At 40.3% G+C, this 21936-nt stretch overlaps 2 non-coding genes across 2 annotated transcripts; both read left to right on the top strand.

Moving 5' to 3' along the window:
* Window positions 1-11835: 11835 nt before the first annotated feature.
* On the top strand, window positions 11836-11942 carry LOC141709462 (small nucleolar RNA R71). The gene has a single exon (XR_012570037.1). It is a non-coding gene; the product is annotated as a small nucleolar RNA R71 (small nucleolar RNA).
* A 9619-nt stretch (window positions 11943-21561) lies between these two features.
* Window positions 21562-21668, top strand: LOC141709126 (small nucleolar RNA R71). The gene has a single exon (XR_012569719.1). It is a non-coding gene; the product is annotated as a small nucleolar RNA R71 (small nucleolar RNA).
* Window positions 21669-21936: the final 268 nt, after the last annotated feature.

Below are 21936 nucleotides of genomic sequence, written 5' to 3'. Positions count from 1 at the left end.
TTAGAATTAGACCAGAATAAGGTGTAATGAAAGAGTAAATAAATTCCATATCCATATGCGATATGCAGCAAACAAAAAAAAAATTAAAACAACAAATTTACTATAAATTTAATTAACTGAAATATTGCTATAGAGTATATATTGGCATATATACCAAATATGTCTATGGTTTGACACAACTTCGGCATATGTTTCGCACTTTATCATCCCAGTCTCGAACATCTCACGGCCTTCGTAAATGGGACTTAAAAGGGGAGGCATAAGGATATCATCTCTGATAAACTCTTTATATGAATTCTTAAGTTTAAAAATAGAGAATGATGTTAAAATTTAAATTCCAAGAAATTCTTAAAGCAAGTCAATGTAATGCTATTTTTGGTGCTATTACTATATTATTGCACCAAATGTACAAATACTCGACTCTAAAAGGATGTTATTCTTTTTGAAAAAAAATCAGAATTAATTCAATAATGAAAAGCCATACGGCATCTACAAGAACAATCGAGTCGAACAAACATAAAATAGATCATATCGCTGATTAATCTAGTCTTTATGAAGACACAATCAACCGATTTGTTGAAATTGATATATACACATGTATCGCTTCACCAAAACCAGTTTGAGATATCGATCGTAATTGCAATCTCACTGAATTAAACCTCTGAAAATCCAGCAGATCTAACGTCCTGGACATCGAATCACACCAAAACACACCAAAAAACACACCAAGCTCAATAAACAAAACTCAAATAAATTGGGAACAAATCTCACCCAACAAAGATTTTATCAAACAAAAATACAATATTGAACGATAAAAATCCTTAACCGGGGAGGAGTATTATTAAAAAACACGAACAAAGCAAGGAAAATAGATGATTTGGGGCTTTCCACCGGTGAAAACTGACGGAAGCCCCGAACGGCGGCTAGAAAAAAGAGAGCTGAGAGAGTTCTTTTTAGGGTTTGAGGAGGCAGAAATAAGAGAAAATTTAAGGATGTTATTCTTAGATTCAAATATGCATATATGCATCATTGATTTCATATTTGAAACTAAGGATGCATATATTCATCATTGCCACATCATATATTATAAATGAAGGGGAAAAGTTAAATAATTATTGTCTTGTACATCTTAAATTATCAAAACAATATTAAATTAAGTAGAAGTTAAAAAATTTATATAAATTTGAAACTAGTTATGAAACTAACATTGGAGTTCAACTTTTATTTTAGCATCAAAAATTAATTTTTGGTTTCAAATTATAGCAATAGTTATCTCTATTTTAACCCAATGGCTCTTAGAGGCTCTTTAAAAGCTTAAAAGTATCTTCTCTCTCCTCAATTCCAAATTTTTTTACCTAACTTTTAACTTACATTTTATATTAAAATAATATCTCCACTTTCTTTCTCTCTCCCTCTTCTTCTTTTGTCCTTAGTGTACTTTAAATTATAAAATAGTAAATAAAGAGTGAGTTTAAAAATTATTATTGGAGATGAACCTACGTACCTAATTTTTTATATTATTTTTAAAGAGTGAGCTAAGAGTCTCTTGAAAATGCTCTAATCATGTGATCTGGGATTAACTCTAATGTGCTTAATACGGTCATTAATTGGAACTAATTTATCATTATTTTTATTTATATACATATAATTATTTGACTATTATAAAAATATATATAAATAAATTTAAAATATAAAATATTATTAAAATAAATATAATTTTTAAGATCTAACTTTTGAATTGAGATTAATTTGGGATGAAAAATTAAAAAAATTAATATTTAATCACTTAAAATATTAAATATGTATATGAGTTTTTTATTTTTCTTAAATATTTTATAAATTTATATATTTTTTTATTTTTTTTATTTTTCTAAATATTTTTTCAAATCTTTACCAATGAGCCCGATTTTTGACTGATTAATCCGATTATTCCCGATTTTTAACCCGATTTTTGTTTAATCATGTTGATTTTAATTATTTAGTTACCCTTATTTAATTATTCATATTATTTTAATTAATTTTCCGTCCTTCATTATTTTTGGAACCTATTATTTTAAATCTATTTTAAATTCTAATTAAAATATAAACCAATTGCTTCGCTTTCTTTCAGAACCTCGCCTTTGAGAAGCGGGTTAACTAAAACACGTTATTTTCTCAATTACCTTATAATTGAAAGGTAATTCATTGGTCAACATAATGAAATCGGGCTAAAACCTAAAACGAAATAATATATACTACTCATTCGGGTTAAACTAAAATAATATTTTTAACCGGATTAAAATAAAATAATATTTCACACTGGAATAAAATAAAATTAGAAACAACCTAAATATATATAATCACTTGGATTTGGTTGATATAACATGCTTATACTATTACGGGGTTTCTTCTATATCTATTTTATCCAAAATATTTTATTTGAACGAAATTAGAGAGTATTCGTTAGTTTGTATGATACCGTCGTACTAAATCAAAATAATATAAGATATGCATTTATCTATACTAAAAGAGTATTTTACAATTAATTGAAGAAGAAGCAAAACTAGACTAACTCAAACAAAATAATGTTTACTTTGATCCGATATAAAATAAAATAATAAGATATATGAACAAATATTATATTTTTAAATTTTTAATTCAATTTATTTTTAAAAAATATTTATAATATTTAAAATAATTTATGAATCGCACGGCTTTTAAACTAGTATTCTATAATTGTTCAAATACCAAAATATGATATAATGATACAACCTATGATTATATGTAGTTGTAATATGGTTCATCATCCATATATTTCTCATATTATTGTTAGGGCGAAAACACGCACTAATATTCACGCAAGTATACGCGTTCGCAAGTAATATAGAATACTTTCTAGTTCGTTCCCTCAGAGACTCAGACTAAATTATTGTCTAATTAAACTCACTCACCAATGTATGATTACTTCTCAATGTTAAGATAATAACACTTAAGATTGTTGATTAAATATTAACTATAATTAACTACTTAATTAACCACTTAACTAACACTTCAATTTATCAATAATAAAACACTCATGAGATCACAACTTCATTATTACTTCCTTCTATAGCCATTGTTATTACCTTTAGCATGTGACAGTGATGATATTAATCGAATAACACGAAACTGATAAAAGCCAACTTTCATTGTACTAATACCATTCTACCAAGCATCCACAATTAAGATAGAAGTTGAATAGTCATCAATTATGTTGAGTTCCTATATGTCTACAGAAATTGACAACACAACGATTTAAGCACAAGTTATCCCTTTTGATTACATAGGGCAAATAAAACTGTTAGAGTTACCCATTAATCATGCTCAACGTACATGAACCTATGCTAGCATGGCAAGTTCTAAATCTCAAGATCCACCGTCGCTTCACAAGAGATTAACACCCTATCTTATATGTTCGCGACGCACATAAGACGAATACGCACAACCAATACTAGATATCATGCAATCTTCACACACTAAAGTATTAAACAATTAACTAAAGAATTCCATAATAAATCCGTTGCAACCCCATGATCACGATTAGCCCATAATAGAACTTATCGCCATCATGGGTTCATATGAAATCATGACAAACAAACACAAGAAAATAATAAATAAACTAATTATATTAAAACAGAGTACGTCACAAGAGTAAATAAGTCAAAGCAAGAAAACTAGCATCCAACGTTACAACGAAACAAGAATCACAAGAAAATATGCTTCCTCTTCGTTGCGGTGTGCTAAATCGGTCTTCTTCCTTATCTCATTCGCTTCTTGCGTAAAACACAATCTAAAACATAATCCCCTTAATACTCTCTGTGAAAACGTCTCAAATCTACCTATATAATAGTCCCATAAAACTCAGATTACATAGAAGTTGGAAGCCAAACAGAAGTAGAAGTCTAAAATAATTTATCTTTTCCCCCGACCCTACGCGGCCGCTCAGCATAGCTGCGCGGGCGCGCAGGTTGCTGCGCGGCCGCTCAGCATTGCTGCGCGGGCGCGCAGGCCTCTACTGGAAAAAATCCAGGTTTGCTCCGTTTCTTCGCCGTAATCTGGGGCAGTTCCTTTCCTCTCGCAATGGTGAACACATGCCAAGCCTTATTCTTGATGATTCCTCCCCCGAAATGCAACTAATACCCTGAAATGCATAAACACTAGAAAAACGCATCAAATACACAAAATACTTGATTTCAAGACACCAATTTAAGCCATTTTAAGACGTTCTAAGTGGTATAAAATGCCACTTATCACACCCCCAAACTTAAATCGATGCTTGTCCTCAAGCGTCACAGACTCAAAAACAAATAAAAATATGCATGAATGCAATCTATATGAAAATGCAACGATCCCCCTTACTACAATTAACCAACCAAATTGTCACATCTCAACGAATGCAGTTAGACAACTAAAGATCAATAAACTCATGCAAACAGACATACAGCCAGAAACGTGGTGTGTGCAAATGCTTAACAGATATGCTTCGGAACTAGACCAATTACTATGACTAGACTATCCTCAAGGCAATCCTACGATTATACAAAGAATAAAAATTCTAGGCACAAAGTGATATACAACACTACAAGAACTCTGGAGCTTACTACGGAATTGTGCTTTTTATTTACAACTCAAATGCTTATTTGACCGTGCAATGAGTGAGGTCCACAAAAGACTTATACAATGGTATCCATGTAACGAGCGTTAGGTTAGCGGATCCCAGACTCTAAAAGCCTTAGGTCACTAGGCACAAAGTCCCCTAAGAACTTAATAACTCGAATACCAAAGAGCCCACTCTTGATCAATTATGCAATATATATATATATATATATATATATATATATATATATTTTTAACTTCTGAGCAAGTGCGTTTCGCTCCATCTTGCTCAACCCTAGACTACTCGCAACATATGCGAGCCGGCTACTAGCCATTTGACGCCTAGCCACAACTAGCAACAACTTCCATACTTTTTTCTCCAAAATTTTTTCTTTTTTCATGTCTTTATCACTAAGAACCTATAATCGAATTCTAAGCATAATAAGTAGATTGACCTTGAAAACAACCAAATCATAACAACAATCTAGCCCTTACGCACTCTTTAAGACTTAGTGGACTTATAATTGTTTCTAGCATGCATATCAACCTACACAACTTAATATCACTTTAATGCTATCACTACACTCGCATCAATATCACAATTCAGTCGATAACTTATTGCAAAAGGGATCATGGTAAATGCATGAGCTACATGACATTCATAAAAAAAACTAAATGGCATAAATTATGCAACTATATGAACTAAACTATCATGAATATGCAACTAAATGACACACACACAATATTCCTTAACTACCACCCCCAAACTAAAAATCTTCACTGTCCTCAGTGAAAGTAGTAGAAAGGAACACAGGGTATACCTACTCGGAGTCATCATCATCATCACCCTCAGTGGGTGGAGTATCAGGCGGTGGGTATGCAGAGTCCTCACCAAAAACTGGCCACTGGATATCAGCTCCAAGGCCTCGAAAAGCAGTCCCTAACGCAAGGGTGAGCTCCTGAGCAAACCTGCTCTGCGTCTCATACATGACATCCATCCGCCGTGAAAGCCTCCTATACTGGGCATCACCCATCCCAGCACCCTCCTGAGCTCTCGAAGAACCAGCCTCACCACGCCCTGGCCTAGCCATAGTAGCACCTCGTGCTGGACGCCCTCCTGGAAGACGATAACCCAGCCCATGCTCCTCAGGCTCACCACCGGTCCACTCCTGCATCCCATTCAGAGTGCCAGAATCTATCGGAGCTGCTGGCAACTGCAACTGCTCATGAGCCGGCCAGTTCACTCCCACTGCTCGGCATAGCTTCGTAACCGTGGATGCATAAGGGATGTTCATATGCTTTGCTCCCCTCAAAAACTTCAGAATTCCTTGGTAGATAAACTCACCAAGGTCCACATAGTATTCCTCATTCAGAATTCCCCACAACAGCTGTGCTCTCTCAACTGTGACCTCGTGTGCATGTGAAGAAGGCAAAATATTAGCACATATAAATGCATTCCATGCACGGGCATACCTGTTCATGGCGATCACCGGAAAGTGACGATACTCATTATTGGCTGGACTGCGGTTCCAAACTGTGCCCGGTCGACAGAGAGTCACACAAATCAAATCTAAGTCAAAATCCTCAGCAGTCTTTTCATTCCAGTTCTCCTCCTCGGGCTTCCTCTCTCGCTGTCCAATCACACGGCGAATCGCAGCAGGATGATAATCAACCGTCAGCCCACGGACTACAGAAAACCCATTCTTTTCAGCCTTTGCGTTCGCGTAGAACTCGCGAACAACGCTCATCGGTACTGCTTCGGGTGACTCACAAAAAGCTATCCACCCCTTCTCTGCAATCATGGGCAACAACTCACCATCCCTCCCTGATGGTAAAAACCCCCTCTCCTTCAGAATCGGCTTCCCCAACAGCCTAGTGTACTCCTCCTCCTCCGCAGCTCTGTCAGTTAACCGAGGCCTTGCAGCAGTACCCCTCGATGAATCAGCAGTAGGAACTGTGCTGCTGCTGTCAATAGTGCGTGCTCTCTTGGGTGCCATTGATTCGTGAATAAAAGTGTGTAAGAACTGATTTTTGATGTTTGTGAGAGGGTTTAAGTGTATGAAGTTTTGTGGGAGATATGTAGGATAGGTGTATGTATATATAGGGTGTGGATTAGATTAGGGTTTGGGAATTAAGGGATAAAATGGTGGGGTAGTGGGAACAATTCGTGGGTTTATGGGCTAAAACTGTTTTTGTGTTTTTTGTTTGTTTTTTTTTTCCCTGAACTGTAAAAAATTTCTGGAACTCGACCCCTGCGCGGCCGCTCAGCATATCTGCGCGGGCGCGCAGCAAGCTGCGCGGCCGCTCAGCATAGCTGCGCGGGCGCGCAGAGGGTCTCTGGAATTTTTTTTTTTCAGCCCCTGTTTTCTGATTTTTTTGTATTTTTGGATAGGTTATTAACTTCTAAGGGTTCCTGTAACAGCAATTCATGGGTTGCCTCCCACGCAGCGCTTCTTTTTCGTCATTAGCTTGACGTTCCGTACCTTTCTCAAGTAGTCAACAAAATGGCACTAACCACCTCTCGGTTTGCCATGTCCCCATAGTAGTGCTTCAACCGCTGACCGTTAACCTTGAATGCTTGGTCCGAATCATTCTCAAAAATTTCCACCGCTCCATGTGAAAACACAGTTTTGACAATAAAAGGTCCAGACCACCTTAATTTCAACTTCCCAGGAAAAAGTCGGAGCCGAGAGTTGAATAAAAGAACTTGTTGCCCTGGCACTAATAACTTAGGATGTAGCTTCCTATCGTGCCACCTCTTCACCTTTTCCTTATACATTTTGTTATTCTCGTACGCTTGAAGTCGAAATTCATCAAGTTCATTAAGCTGAAGCATTCTTTTCTTACCAGCTGCATCTAAATCCAGGTTCAATTTCTTCAATGCCCAGTAGGCCTTATGCTCAAGCTCCGCCGGTAGATGACATCCCTTACCATACACCAACTGAAACGGTGACATCCCAAGTGGAGTTTTGTATGTTGTTCTGTAAGCCCAAACAGCTTCATCGAGCTTTAAAGACCAATCCTTCCTTGACGGACAAACAACCTTCTCTAGAATACACTTTATCTCTCTGTTAAACACTTCCGCTTGACCATTTGTTTACGGATGATAGGCAGTAGCTACTCGATGATTCACATTATAACGCTGCATCATAGAAGTGAACTTACGGTTGTAAAAATGCGATCCTTCATCACTTATGATTACCCGAGGTGTTCCAAACCTTGTGAAAATTTGCTTATGAAGAAAATTTAGCACTACCTTTGCATCATTTGTCGGTAAAGCTTTAACTTCGACCCATTTTGAGACATAATCGACTGCCAGCAAGATGTACTGATTATTGCAAGACGCGATAAAAGGCCCCATGAAATCGATTCCCCACACATCAAAGACCTCGACTTCAAGCATCACATTTAATGGCATCTCATCCTTCCTTGACAAATTTCCCACTCTTTGGCAATGATCACACCTTAAAACAAACTGATGAGCATCCTTGAACAAAGTAGGCCAGAAAAAACCTGCTTGCAGAATACGAGCTGCCGTCTTCTCACCTCCATAGTGTCCACCATAAACCGTGGAATGGCAGTCTCGTAATATCCCCTCCGTCTCACAGAACGGGATACATCTCTTGATGATCTGGTCAGCTCCCTGTCTAAACAAATATGGTTCATCCCACATATACCACTTCACCTCATGCAGAAACTTCTTCTTTTGAGCGGATGTCAAATTAAGAGGCATTATATTACTGACAAGATAGTTTACAATATCTGCAAACCATGGTTCTTCCTCCTGAATTGCAAACAACTGCTCATCCGGAAAAGATTCATTGATTAACGTCCTATCTTGTGAAGTAGAAACGGGATTCTCCAACCTAGAGAGATGGTCAGCTACTTGATTCTCAGTACCTTTTCTATCTTTGATCTCTAACTCAAATTCCTGAAGTAAAAGCACCCAACGAATAAGTCTCGGCTTCGAATCCTTCTTAGAAACCAGATAGCGAATAGCTGCATGATCAGTGAATACTGTTACTTTCGTACCAAGCAGATAAGATTGAAATTTCTCAAAGTCAAAGACTATAGCCAAAAGCTCCTTCTCAGTAGTGGTGTAGTTCAATTGGGCACCATTTAAAGTCTTACTCGCATAGTAGACCACATGGAAGAGATTTTTCTTGCGCTATCCCAGAACTGCACCTACCGCATAATCACTCGCATCACACATCATCTCAAACGGTTCTGTCCAATCTGGTGCTGTAATAACTGGTGCAGTGGTCAAACTCTTCTTGAGAGTCTCGAATGCTGCCAAACATTCATCATCAAATTTGAACGACACATCTTTCTCAAGCAAATTGCACAACGGCTTAGATATCTTTGAGAGGTCCTTGATGAATCGCCGATAAAAACCCGCATGACCAAGAAAACTACGGATTCCTTTCACAGAATTAGGTGGGGGAAGATTTTCAATGACTCCCACCTTGGCCTTGTCCACCTCCAGACCCTTGCTAGAGACCTTATGCCCAAGGATAATGCCTTCACGCACCATAAAATGACATTTCTCCCAATTAAGCACCAAATTAGTTTCCACGTATCTTTTGAGTACGGCGCGCAGATTATTCAAACATTCATCATATGAGTGTCCAAAGACGGAGAAGTCATCCATGAATACTTCGACGTTATTTCCAATCATGTCAGAGAATATAGCCATCATACATCTCTGAAAAGTGGCCGGGGCGCCACATAACCCAAACGAAACTCTGCGAAAAGCAAATGTGCCAAATGGACAAGTGAAGGTAGTCTTTTCCTGATCCTCTGGTGCAATACAAATCTGATTATACCCGGAATAACCATCCAGAAGACAAAAATACTCATGACCCGCTAATCTGTCGAGCATTTGATCAATAAATGGAAGGGGGAAGTGATCCTTCCTTGTGGCTTTGTTCAATTTTCTATAATCCATGCATACTCTCCATCCTGTAACTGTTCGAGTAGGGATGAGCTCATTCTTTTCATTTGCGACCACAGTGATACCTCCCTTCTTAGGTACACATTGTACGGGGCTCACCCACGAGCTGTCAGAAATAGGATAAATGATGCCTGCATCTAGCCATTTCAGAATTTCTTTCTTCACCACCTCCTTCATGATGGGATTCAGTCTTCGCTGCTGTTCCACAATTGGCTTACTACCTTCCTCTAGCAGAATTTTATGCATACAATATGAAGGACTTATCCCCTTGATGTCTGCTATGGTCCATCCTATAGCCGATTTGAATTCTCTCAAAATCCTTAAGAGCTTGTCTTCCTCACTACCTGAAAGGTCAGATGAAATAATAACAGGTAACGTAGATGAATCACCTAAAAAAACATACCTCAAGTGTTCAGGTAATGGTTTGAGCTCCAAGGTAGGTGCTTCCTCTATTGATGGTTTGAGCTTCCCTTCAGCATTCTTAAGGGGAGAAGTACCAAGAGATTCAAATGGTATGTCCAGCTTTCGCTTCCATGGAGAAGCGTTCAGATATTGTAATTGCTCGTTGCTATCTTCATCATCGCTGTCAAAATCCCCCAATAAGGCCTTTTCCAATGCATCAGACATTAGCATGTGATCGAGTTCCGAAGTAACCGCAGTATCAATCACATCCACTTTTAAGCACTCCTCATCTTCTGTAGGGAATTTCATTGCCTTGAATACATTGAAGGTCACATCCTGATCTTGGACCCGCATAGTAAGTTCACCTTTTTGCACATCTATCAAGGTACGGCCAGTAGCCAAGAAAGGCCTTCCCAAGATTATGGGAATCTTCTTATCTTCCTCAAAATCCAGAATAACAAAATCTGCTGGAAAGAAGAGCTTATCCACCTTGACGAGCACATCCTCAACTATGCCCCTTGGGTAAGTAATGGAACGGTCCGCCAATTGTAGCGACATGTATGTGGGTTTTGGATCAGGCAGATCCAGCTTTTTAAAGATCGACAACGGCATTAGATTAATGCTTGCTCCCAAATCACAAAGGCACTTGTCAAAAGTTAGATTGCCAATGGTGCAAGGAATGGTGAAGCTTCCTGGATCTTTCAGTTTTGGTGGTAACTTTTGCTGCAGAACAGCGCTGCATTCTTCCTGAGCGCAACGGTTTCAAGGTCATCCAGTTTCACCTTCCTTGAAAGAATAGTCTTCATAAACTTCGCATAACTAGGCATTTGTTCCAGAGCCTCAGTGAAAGGTATATTGATGTGAAGTTTCTTGAACACCTCCAGAAACTTCCCGAACTGTCTATCCAGCTTTTGTTGCTGCAATCTCTTAGGAAAAGGTGGTGGATGATAGAGCTGTTTCTCACCTGTATTAGCCTCAGGCAGAGTGTGTTCAACAGTAGTCTTCCTTGGTTCCGCCGCTTTCTCCTTTTGCTTAGATTCTTCTTCTCTAATTTCAGCTTCTACTTCTTTTGCCTTTTCAGCCTCAGCTACTTTTCCAGACCTTAAGGTAATAGCCTTGACTTGCTCTTTAGCTTCCTTCCTACCTGGTACTTCCGTGTCACTGGGAAGAGTGCCAGGTTGACGATTGAGCACTGCATTGGCTAATTGACCGATTTGATTTTCCAAGGTCTTGATAGAAACCGCCCGACTCTTGCACAACAGCTTAAGTTCCTCAAAATCAGCACTAGTAGGTGCAGCTGCACTTCCCTGTTGAGGATATGATTTCCTTGTAGCATACTGCTGTGGTTGCTGGAATCCAGGTGGGTTAAACTGTTTACTCACTCCTTGCTGATATGGTGGCTGAATAGCATTCTGATTATTCCCCCAGCTGAAATTTGGATGATTTCTGTTATTAGGATGATAGGTCGCTGGCACAGGCTGCTGTTGTCGCTGATATTATTCACATACTGAACAGATTCGTTGACAAGAGAACACTGATCCGTAGCATGAGAACCTGCACAAAGCTCACAAACCATAGCTATTTGATTAACTCCATACGTAGCCAGAGAATCAACCTTCATTGATAGCGCTTGGAGCTGGGCTGCAATAGCGGTGGCTGCATCAACTTCCAGAATACCTGCGACCTTGCCTGACGTCATCCTCTGAGTTGGGTTTTGATGCTCATTTGCAGCCATCGTCTCTATAAGATTATACGCCTCAGTATAGCTTTTAGCCCATAAGGCTCCTCCAGCTGCTGCATCGAGCATGGGCCGAGATTGGGCCCCCAAACCATTATAGAAACCAGTGATCACCATCCAATCCGGCATTCCATGATGTGGACATTTTCTCAACATTTCCTTGTAGCGTTCCCAAGCCTCGCACATAGATTCTGTAGGTTGCTGCGCAAACTGAGTAAGAGCACTCCTCATAGCAGCAATCTTTGCCATTGGATAAAACTTCACCAGAAACTTTTGCGCAAGATCTTGCCACGTAGTGATGGACCCAGCTGGTTCAGAATGTAACCAGTCTTTAGCCTTATCCCTCAGTGAGAATGGGAAAAGCCTCAACTTGATAGCCTCATCAGTCACGCCATTATACTTAAAAGTGCTGCAGATCTCGACAAAATTCCTTATGTACATGTTGGGGTCTTCAATTGCCGCTCCTCCAAAAGAAACAGAATTCTGCACCATCTGAATAGTGCCCGGCTTGATTTCAAAGGTGTTAGCTTGAATAGCCGGATGAAGGATGCTTGACTGAATGTCATCGATTTTAGGCCGAGAAAAATCCATAAGAGCTGGATCAGCTTGAACAATACGATCTCCCATGTTTACTGGTTCTTTCTGCTCAGTTCCTGAATCCGAATCCTCAAAATCTAACTTCTCCGGAATATCAAGAACTTCGTCTGTCTCCTCAGCTGTATCTAAAGTCCTCTTGCGAGCACGAGAACGAGTTTGCATAAACGCTTGCTAAAGTACCTGAAACACAACCGAAAAGAGTAAGTAACTAAACAAATACGCCGAGTCCCCGGCAGCGGCGCCAAAAACTTGTTAGGGCGAAAACATGCACTAATATTCACGCAAGTATACGCGTTCGCAAGTAATATAGAATACTTTCTAGTTCGTTCCCTCAGAGACTCAGACTAAATTATTGTCTAATTAAACTCACTCACCAATGTATGATTACTTCTCAATGTTAAGATAATAACACTTAAGATTGTTGATTAAATATTAACTATAATTAACTACTTAATTAACCACTTAACTAACACTTCAATTTATCAATAATAAAATACTCATGAGATCACAACTTCATTATTACTTCCTTCTATAGCCATTGTTATTACCTTTAGCATGTGACAGTGATGATATTAATCGAATAACACGAAACGGATAAAAGCCAACTTTCATTGTACTAATACCATTCTACCAAGCATCCACAATTAAGATAGAAGTTGAATAGTCATCAATTATGTTGAGTTCCTATATATGTCTACAGAAATTGACAACACAACGATTTAAGCACAAGTTATCCCTTTTGATTATATAGGGTAAATAAAACTGTTAGAGTTACCCATTAATCATGCTCAACGTACATGAACCTATGCTAGCATGGCAAGTTCTAAATCTCAAGATCCACCGTCGCTTCACAAGAGATTAACACCCTATCTTATATGTTCGCGACGCACATAAGACGAATACGCACAACCAATACTAGATATCATGCAATCTTCACACACTAAAGTATTAAATAATTAACTAAAGAATTCCATAATAAATCCGTTGCAACCCCATGATCACGATTAGCCCATAATAGAACTTATCACCATCATGGGTTCATATGAAATCATGACAAACAAACACAAGAAAATAATAAATAAACTAATTATATTAAAACAGAGTACGTCACAAGAGTAAATAAGTCAAAGCAAGAAAACTAGCATCCAACGTTATAACGAAACAAGAATCACAAGAAAATATGCTTCCTCTTCGTTGCGGTGTGCTAAATCGGTCTTCTTCCTTATCTCATTCGCTTCTTGCGTTAAACACAATCTAAAACATAATCCCCTTAATACTCTCTGTGAAAACGTCTCAAATCTACCTATATAATAGTCCCATAAAACTCAGATTACATAGAAGTTGGAAGCCAAACAGAAGTAGAAGTCTAAAATAATTTATCTTTTCCCCCGACCCTGCGCGGCCGCTCAGCATAGCTGCGCGGGCGCGCAGGTTGCTGCGCGGCCGCTCAGCATTGCTGCGCGGGCGCGCAGGCCTCTACTGGAAAAAATCCAGGTTTGCTCCGTTTCTTCGCCGTAATCTGCCCATTCCTTTCCTCTCGCAATGGTGAACACATGCCAAGGCTTATTCTTGATGATTCCTCCCCCGAAATGCAACTAATACCCTGAAATGCATAAACACTAGAAAAACGCATCAAATACACAAAATACTTGATTTCAAGACACCAATTTAAGCCATTTTAAGACGTTCTAAGTGGTATAAAATGCCACTTATCACACCCCCAAACTTAAATCGATGCTTGTCCTCAAGCGTCACAGACTCAAAAACAAATAAAAATATGCATGAATGCAATCTATATGAAAATGCAACAATCCCCCTTACTACTATTAACCAACCAAATTGTCACATCTCAACGAATGCAGTTAGACAACTAAAGATCAATAAACTCATGCAAACAGACATACAGCCAGAAACGTGGTGTGTGCAAATGCTTAACAGATATGCTTCGGAACTAGACCAATTACTATGACTAGACTATCCTCAAGGCAATCCTACGATTATACAAAGAATAAAAATTCTAGGCACAAAGTGATATACAACACTACAAGAACTCTGGAGCTTACTACAGAATTGTGCTTTTTATTTACAACTCAAATGCTTATTTGACCGTGCAATGAGTGAGGTCCACAAAAGACTTATACAATGGTATCCATGTAACGAGCGTTAGGTTAGCGGATCCCAGACTCTAAAAGCCTTAGGTCACTAGGCACAAAGTCCCCTAAGAACTTAATAACTCGAATACCAAAGAGCCCACTCTTGATCAATTATGCAAAAAATATATATATATATATATATATATATATATATATTTTTAACTTCTGAGCATGTGCGTTTCGCTCCATCTTGCTCAACCCTAGACTACTCGCAACATATGCGAGCCGGCTACTAGCCATTTGACGCCTAACCACAACTAGAAACAACTTCCATACTTTTTTCTCCAAATTTTTTTCTTTTTTCATGTCTTTATCACTAAGAACCTATAATCGAATTCTAAGCATAATAAGTAGATTGACCTTGAAAACAACCAAATCATAACAACAATCTAGCCCTTACGCACTCTTTAAGACTTAGTGGACTTACAATTATTTCTAGCATGCATATCAACCTACACAACTTAATATCACTTTAATGCTATCACTACACTCGCATCAATATCACAATTCAGTCGATAACTTATTGTAAAAGGGATCATGGTAAATGCATGAGCTACATGACATTCATAAAAAAAACTAAATGGCATAAATTATGCAACTATATGAACTAAACTATCATGAATATGCAACTAAATGACACACACACAATATTCCTTAACTACCACCCCCAAACTAAAAATCTTCACTGTCCTCAGTGAAAGTAGTAGAAAGGAACACAGGGTATACCTACTCGGAGTCATCATCATCATCACCCTCAGTGGGTGGAGTATCAGGCGGTGGGTATGCAGAGTCCTCACCAAAAACTGGCCAGTGGATATCAGCTCCAAGGCCTCGAAAAGCAGTCCCTAACGCAAGGGTGAGCTCCTGAGCAAACCTGCTCTGCGTCTCATACATGACATCCATCCGCCGTGAAAGCCTCCTATACTGGGCATCACCCATCCCAGCACCCTCCTGAGCTCTCGAAGAACCAGCCTCACCACGCCCTGGCCTAGCCATAGTAGCACCTCGTGCTGGACGCCCTCCTGGAAGACGATAACCCAGCCCATGCTCCTCAGGCTCACCACCGGTCCACTCCTGCATCCCATTCAGAGTGCCAGAATCTATCGGAGCTGCTGGCAACTGCAACTGCTCATGAGCCGGCCAGTTCACTCCCACTGCTCGGCATAGCTTCGTAACCGTGGATGCATAAGGGATGTTCATATGCTTTGCTCCCCTCAAAAACTTCAGAATTCCTTGGTAGATAAACTCACCAAGGTCCACATAGTATTCCTCATTCAGAATTCCCCACAACAGCTGTGCTCTCTCAACTGTGACCTCGTGTGCATGTGAAGAAGGCAAAATATTAGCACATATAAATGCATTCCATGCACGGGCATACCTGTTCATGGCGATCGCCGGAAAGTGACGATACTCATTATTGGCTGGACTGCGGTTCCAAACTGTGCCCGGTCGACAGAGAGTCACACAAATCAAATCTAAGTCAAAATCCTCAGCAGTCTTTTCATTCCAGTTCTCCTCCTCGGGCTTCCTCTCTCGCTGTCCAATCACACGGCGAATCGCCGCAGGATGATAATCAACCGTCAGCCCACGGACTACAGAAAACCCATTCTTTTCAGCCTTCGTGTTCGCGTAGAACTCGCGAACAACGCTCATCGGTACTGCTTCGGGTGACTCACAAAAAGCTATCCACCCCTTCTCTACAATCATGGGCAACAACTCACCATCCCTCCCTGATGGTAAAAACCCCCTCTCCTTCAGAATCGGCTTCCCCAACAGCCTAGTGTACTCTTCCTCCGCAGCTCTGTCAGTTAACCGAGGCCTTGCAGCAGTACCCCTCGATGAATCAGCAGTAGGAACTGTGCTGCTGCTGTCAATAGTGCGTGCTCTCTTGGGTGCCATTGATTCATGAATAAAAGTGTGTAAGAACTGATTTTTGATGTTTGTGAGAGGGTTTAAGTGTATGAAGTTTTATGGGAGATATGTAGGATAGGTGTATGTATATATAGGGTGTGGATTAGATTAGGGTTTGGGAATTAAGGGATAAAATGGTGGGGTAGTGGGAACAATTCGTGGGTTTATGGGCTAAAACTGTTTTTGTGTTTTTTGTTTATTTTTTTTTCCCTGAACTGTAAAAAAATTTCTGGAACTCGACCCCTGCGCGGCCGCTCAGCATATCTGCGCGGGCGCGCAGCAAGCTGCGCGGGCGCGCAGAGGGTCTCTGGAATTTTTTTTTTCAGCCCCTGTTTTCTGATTTTTTTGTATTTTTGGATAGGTTATTAACTTCTAAGGGTTCCTGTAACAGCAATTCATGGGTTGCCTCCCACGCAGCGCTTCTTTTTCGTCATTAGCTTGACGTTCCGTACCTTTCTCAAGTAGTCAACAAAATGGCACTAACCACCTCTCGGTTTGCCATGTCCCCATAGTAGTGCTTCAACCGCTGACCGTTAACCTTGAATGCTTGGTCCGAATCATTCTCAAAAATTTCCATCGCTCCATGTGGAAACACAGTTTTGACAATAAAAGGTCCAGACCACCTTGATTTCAACTTCCCAGGAAAAAGTCGGAGCCGAGAGTTGAATAAAAGAACTTATTACCCTGGCACTAATAACTTAGGATGTAGCTTCCTATCGTGCCACCTCTTCACCTTTTCCTTATATATTTTGTTATTCTCGTACGCTTGAAGTCGAAATTCATCAAGTTCATTAAGCTGAAGCATTCTTTTCTTACCAGCTGCATCTAAATCCAGGTTCAATTTCTTCAATGCCCAGTAGGCCTTATGCTCAAGCTCCGCCGGTAGATGACATCCCTTACCGTACACCAACTGAAACGGTGACATCCCAAGTGGAGTTTTGTATGTTGTTCTGTAAGCCCAAACAGCTTCATCGAGCTTTAAAGACCAATCCTTCCTTGACGGACAAACAACCTTCTCTAGAATACGCTTTATCTCTCTGTTAGACACTTCCGCTTGACCATTTGTTTGCGGATGATAGGCAGTAGCTACTCGATGATTCACATTATAACGCTGCATCATAGAAGTGAACTTACGGTTGCAAAAATGCGATCCTTCATCACTTATGATTACCCGAGGTGTTCCAAACCTTGTGAAAATTTGCTTATGAAGAAAATTTAGCACTACCTTTGCATCATTTGTCGGTAAAGCTTTAACTTCGACCCATTTTGAGACATAATCGACTGCCAGCAAGATGTACTGATTATTGCAAGATGCGATAAAAGGCCCCATGAAATCGATTCCCCACACATCAAAGACCTCGACTTCAAGCATCACATTTAATGGCATCTCATCCTTCCTTGACAAATTTCCCACTCTTTGGCAACGATCATACCTTAAAACAAACTGATGAGCATCCTTGAACAATGTAGGCCAGAAAAAACCTGCTTGCAGAATACGAGCTGCCGTCTTCTCACCTCCATAGTGTCCACCATAAACCGTGGAATGGCAGTCTCGTAATATCCCCTCCGTCTCACAGAACGGGATACATCTCTTGATGATCTGGTCAGCTCCCTGTCTAAACAAATATGGTTCATCCCACATATACCACTTCACCTCATGCAGAAACTTCTTCTTTTGAGCGGATGTCAAATTAAGAGGCATTATATTGCTGACAAGATAGTTTACAATATCTACAAACCATGGTTCTTCCTCCTGAATTGCAAACAACTGCTCATCCGGAAAAGATTCATTGATTAACGTCCTATCTTGTGAAGTAGAATCGGGATTCTCCAACCTAGAGAGATGGTCAGCTACTTGATTCTCAGTACCTTTTCTATCTTTGATCTCTAACTCAAATTCCTGAAGTAAAAGCACCCAACGAATGAGTCTCGGCTTCGAATCCTTCTTAGAAACCAGATAGCGAATAGCTGCATGATCAGTGAATACTGTTACTTTCGTACCAAGCAGATAAGATTGAAATTTGTCAAAGTCAAAGACTATAGCCAAAAGCTCCTTCTCAGTAGTGGTGTAGTTCAATTGGGCACCATTTAAAGTCTTACTCGCATAGTAGACCACATGGAAGAGATTTTTCTTGCGCTGTCCCAGAACTGCACCTACCGCATAATCACTCGCATCACACATCATCTCAAACGGTTCTGTCCAATCTGGTGCTGTAATAACTGGTGCAGTGGTCAAACTCTTCTTGAGAGTCTCGAATGCTGCCAAACATTCATCATTAAATTTGAACGACACATCTTTCTCAAGCAAATTGCACAACGGCTTAGATATCTTTGAGAGGTCCTTGATGAATCGCCGATAAAAACCCGCATGACCAAGAAAACTACGGATTCCTTTCATAGAATTAGGTGGGGGAAGATTTTCAATGACTCCCACCTTGGCCTTGTCCACCTCCAGACCCTTTCTAGAGACCTTATGCCCAAGGATAATGCCTTCACGCACCATAAAATGACATTTCTCCCAATTAAGCACCAAATTAGTTTCCACGCATCTTTTGAGTACGGCACGCAGATTATTCAAACATTCATCATATGAGTGTCCAAAGACGGAGAAGTCATCCATGAACACTTCGACGTTATTTCCAATCATGTCAGAGAATATAGCCATCATACATCTCTGAAAAGTGGCCGGGGCGCCACATAACCCAAACGAAACTCTGCGAAAAGCAAATGTGCCAAATGGACAAGTGAAGGTAGTCTTTTCCTGATCCTCTGGTGCAATACAAATCTGATTATACCCGGAATAACCATCCAGAAGACAAAAATACTCATGACCCGCTAATCTGTCAAGCATTTGATCAATAAATGGAAGGGGGAAGTGATCCTTCCTTGTGGCTTTATTCAATTTTCTATAATCCATGCATACTCTCCATCCTGTAACTGTTCGAGTAGGGATGAGCTCATTCTTTTGATTTGCGACCACAGTGATACCTCCCTTCTTAGGTACACATTGTACGGGGCTCACCCACGAGCTGTCAGAAATAGGATAAATGATGCCTGCATCTAGCCATTTCAGAATTTCTTTCTTCACCACCTCCTTCATGATGGGATTCAGTCTTCGCTGCTGTTTCACAGTTGGCTTACTACCTTCCTCTAGCAGAATTTTATGCATACAATATGAAGGACTTATCCCCTTGATGTCTGCTATGGTCCATCCTATAGCCGATTTGAATTCTCTCAAAATCCTTAAGAGCTTGTCTTCCTCACTACCTGAAAGGTCAGATGAAATAATAACAGGTAACGTAGATGAATCACCTAAAAAAGCATACCTCAAGTGTTCAGGTAATGGTTTGAGCTCCAAGGTAGGTGCTTCCTCTATTGATGGTTTGAGCTTCCCTTCAGCATTCTTAAGGTCAGAAGTACCAAGAGATTCAAATGGTATGTCCAGCTTTCGCTTCCATGGAGAAGCGTTCAGATATTGTAATTGCTCGTTGCTATCTTCATCATCGCTATCAAAATCCCCCAATAAGGCCTTTTCCAATGCATCAGACATTAGCATGTGATCGAGTTCCGAAGTAACCGCAGTATCAATCACATCCACTTTTAAGCACTCCTCATCTTCTGTAGGGAATTTCATTGCCTTGAATACATTGAAGGTCACATCCTGATCTTGGACCCGCATAGTAAGTTCACCTTTTTGCACATCTATCAAGGTACGGCCAGTAGCCAAGAAAGGCCTTCCCAAGATTATGGGAATCTTCTTATCTTCCTCAAAATCCAGAATAACAAAATCTGCTGGAAAGAAGAGCTTATCCACCTTGACGAGCACATCCTCAACTATGCCCCTTGGGTAAGTAATGGAACGGTCCGCCAATTGTAGCGACATGTATGTGGGTTTTGGATCAGGCAGATCCAGCTTTTTAAAGATCGACAACGGCATCAGATTAATGCTTGCTCCCAAATCACAAAGGCACTTGTCAAAAGTTAGATTGCCAATGGTGCAAGGAATGGTGAAGCTTCCTGGATCTTTCAGTTTTGGTGGTAACTTTTGCTGCAGAACAGCGCTGCATTCTTCCGTGAGCGCAACGGTTTCAAGGTCATCCAGTTTCACCTTCCTTGAAAGAATAGTCTTCATAAACTTTGCATAACTAGGCATTTGTTCCAGAGCCTCAGCGAAAGGTATATTGATGTGAAGTTTCTTGAACACCTCCAGAAACTTCCCGAACTGTCTATCCAGCTTTTGTTGCTGCAATCTCTTAGGAAAAGGTGGTGGAGGATAGAGCTGTTTCTCCCCTGTATTAGCCTCAGGCAGAGTGTGTTCAACAGTAGTCTTCCTTGGTTCCGCCGCTTTCTCCTTTTGCTTAGATTCTTCTTCTCTAATTTCAGCTTCTACTTCTTTTGCCTTTTCAGCCTCAGCTACTTTTCCAGACCTTAAGGTAATAGCCTTGACTTGCTCTTTAGCTTCCTTCCTGCCTGGTACTTCCGTGTCACTGGGAAGAGTGCCAGGTTGACGATTGAGCACTGCATTGGCTAATTGACCGATTTGATTTTCCAAGGTCTTGATAGAAACCGCCCGACTCTTGCACAACAGCTTAAGTTCCTCAAAATCAGCACTAGTAGGTGCAGCTGCACTTCCCTGTTGAGGATATGATTGCCTTGTAGCATACTGCTGTGGTTGCTGGAATCCAGGTGGGTTAAACTGTTTACTCACTCCTTGCTGATATGGTGGCTGAATAGCATTCTGATTATTCCCCCAGCTGAAATTTGGATGATTTCTGTTATTAGGATGATAGGTCGCTGGCACAGGCTGCTGTTGTCGCTGATAATTATTCACATACTGAACAGATTCGTTGACAAGAGAACACTGATCCGTAGCATGAGAACCTGCACAAAGCTCACAAACCATAGCTATTTGATTAACTCCATACGTAGCCAGAGAATCAACCTTCATTGATAGCGCTTGGAGCTGGGCTGCAATAGCGGTGGCTGCATCAACTTCCAGAATACCTGCGACCTTGCCTGACGTCATCCTCTGAGTTGGGTTTTGATGCTCATTTGCAGCCATCGTCTCTATAAGATTATACGCCTCAGTATAGCTTTTAGCCCATAAGGCTCCTCCAGCTGCTGCATCGAGCATGGGCCGAGATTGGGCCCCCAAACCATTATAGAAACCAGTGATCACCATCCAATCCGGCATTCCATGATGTGGACATTTTCTCAACATTTCCTTGTAGCGTTCCCAAGCCTCGCACATAGATTCTGTAGGTTGCTGCGCAAACTGAGTAAGAGCACTCCTCAGAGCAGCAGTCTTTGCCATTGGATAAAACTTCACCAGAAACTTTTGCGCAAGATCTTGCCACGTAGTGATGGACCCAGCTGGTTCAGAATGTAACCAGTCTTTAGCCTTATCCCTCAGTGAGAATGGGAAAAGCCTCAACTTGATAGCCTCATCAGTCACGCCATTATACTTAAAAGTGCTGCAGATCTCGACAAAATTCCTTATGTGCATGTTGGGGTCTTCAGTTGCCGCTCCTCCAAAAGAAACAGAATTCTGCACCATCTGAATAGTG

This window comes from Apium graveolens, chromosome 2 (assembly GCF_009905375.1).
Source record: "Apium graveolens cultivar Ventura chromosome 2, ASM990537v1, whole genome shotgun sequence".
Lineage (NCBI taxonomy): Eukaryota > Viridiplantae > Streptophyta > Magnoliopsida > Apiales > Apiaceae > Apium > Apium graveolens.
Note: the sequence above shows the minus strand (reverse complement) of the source record. Positions and strands in the feature narration are given on the sequence as shown.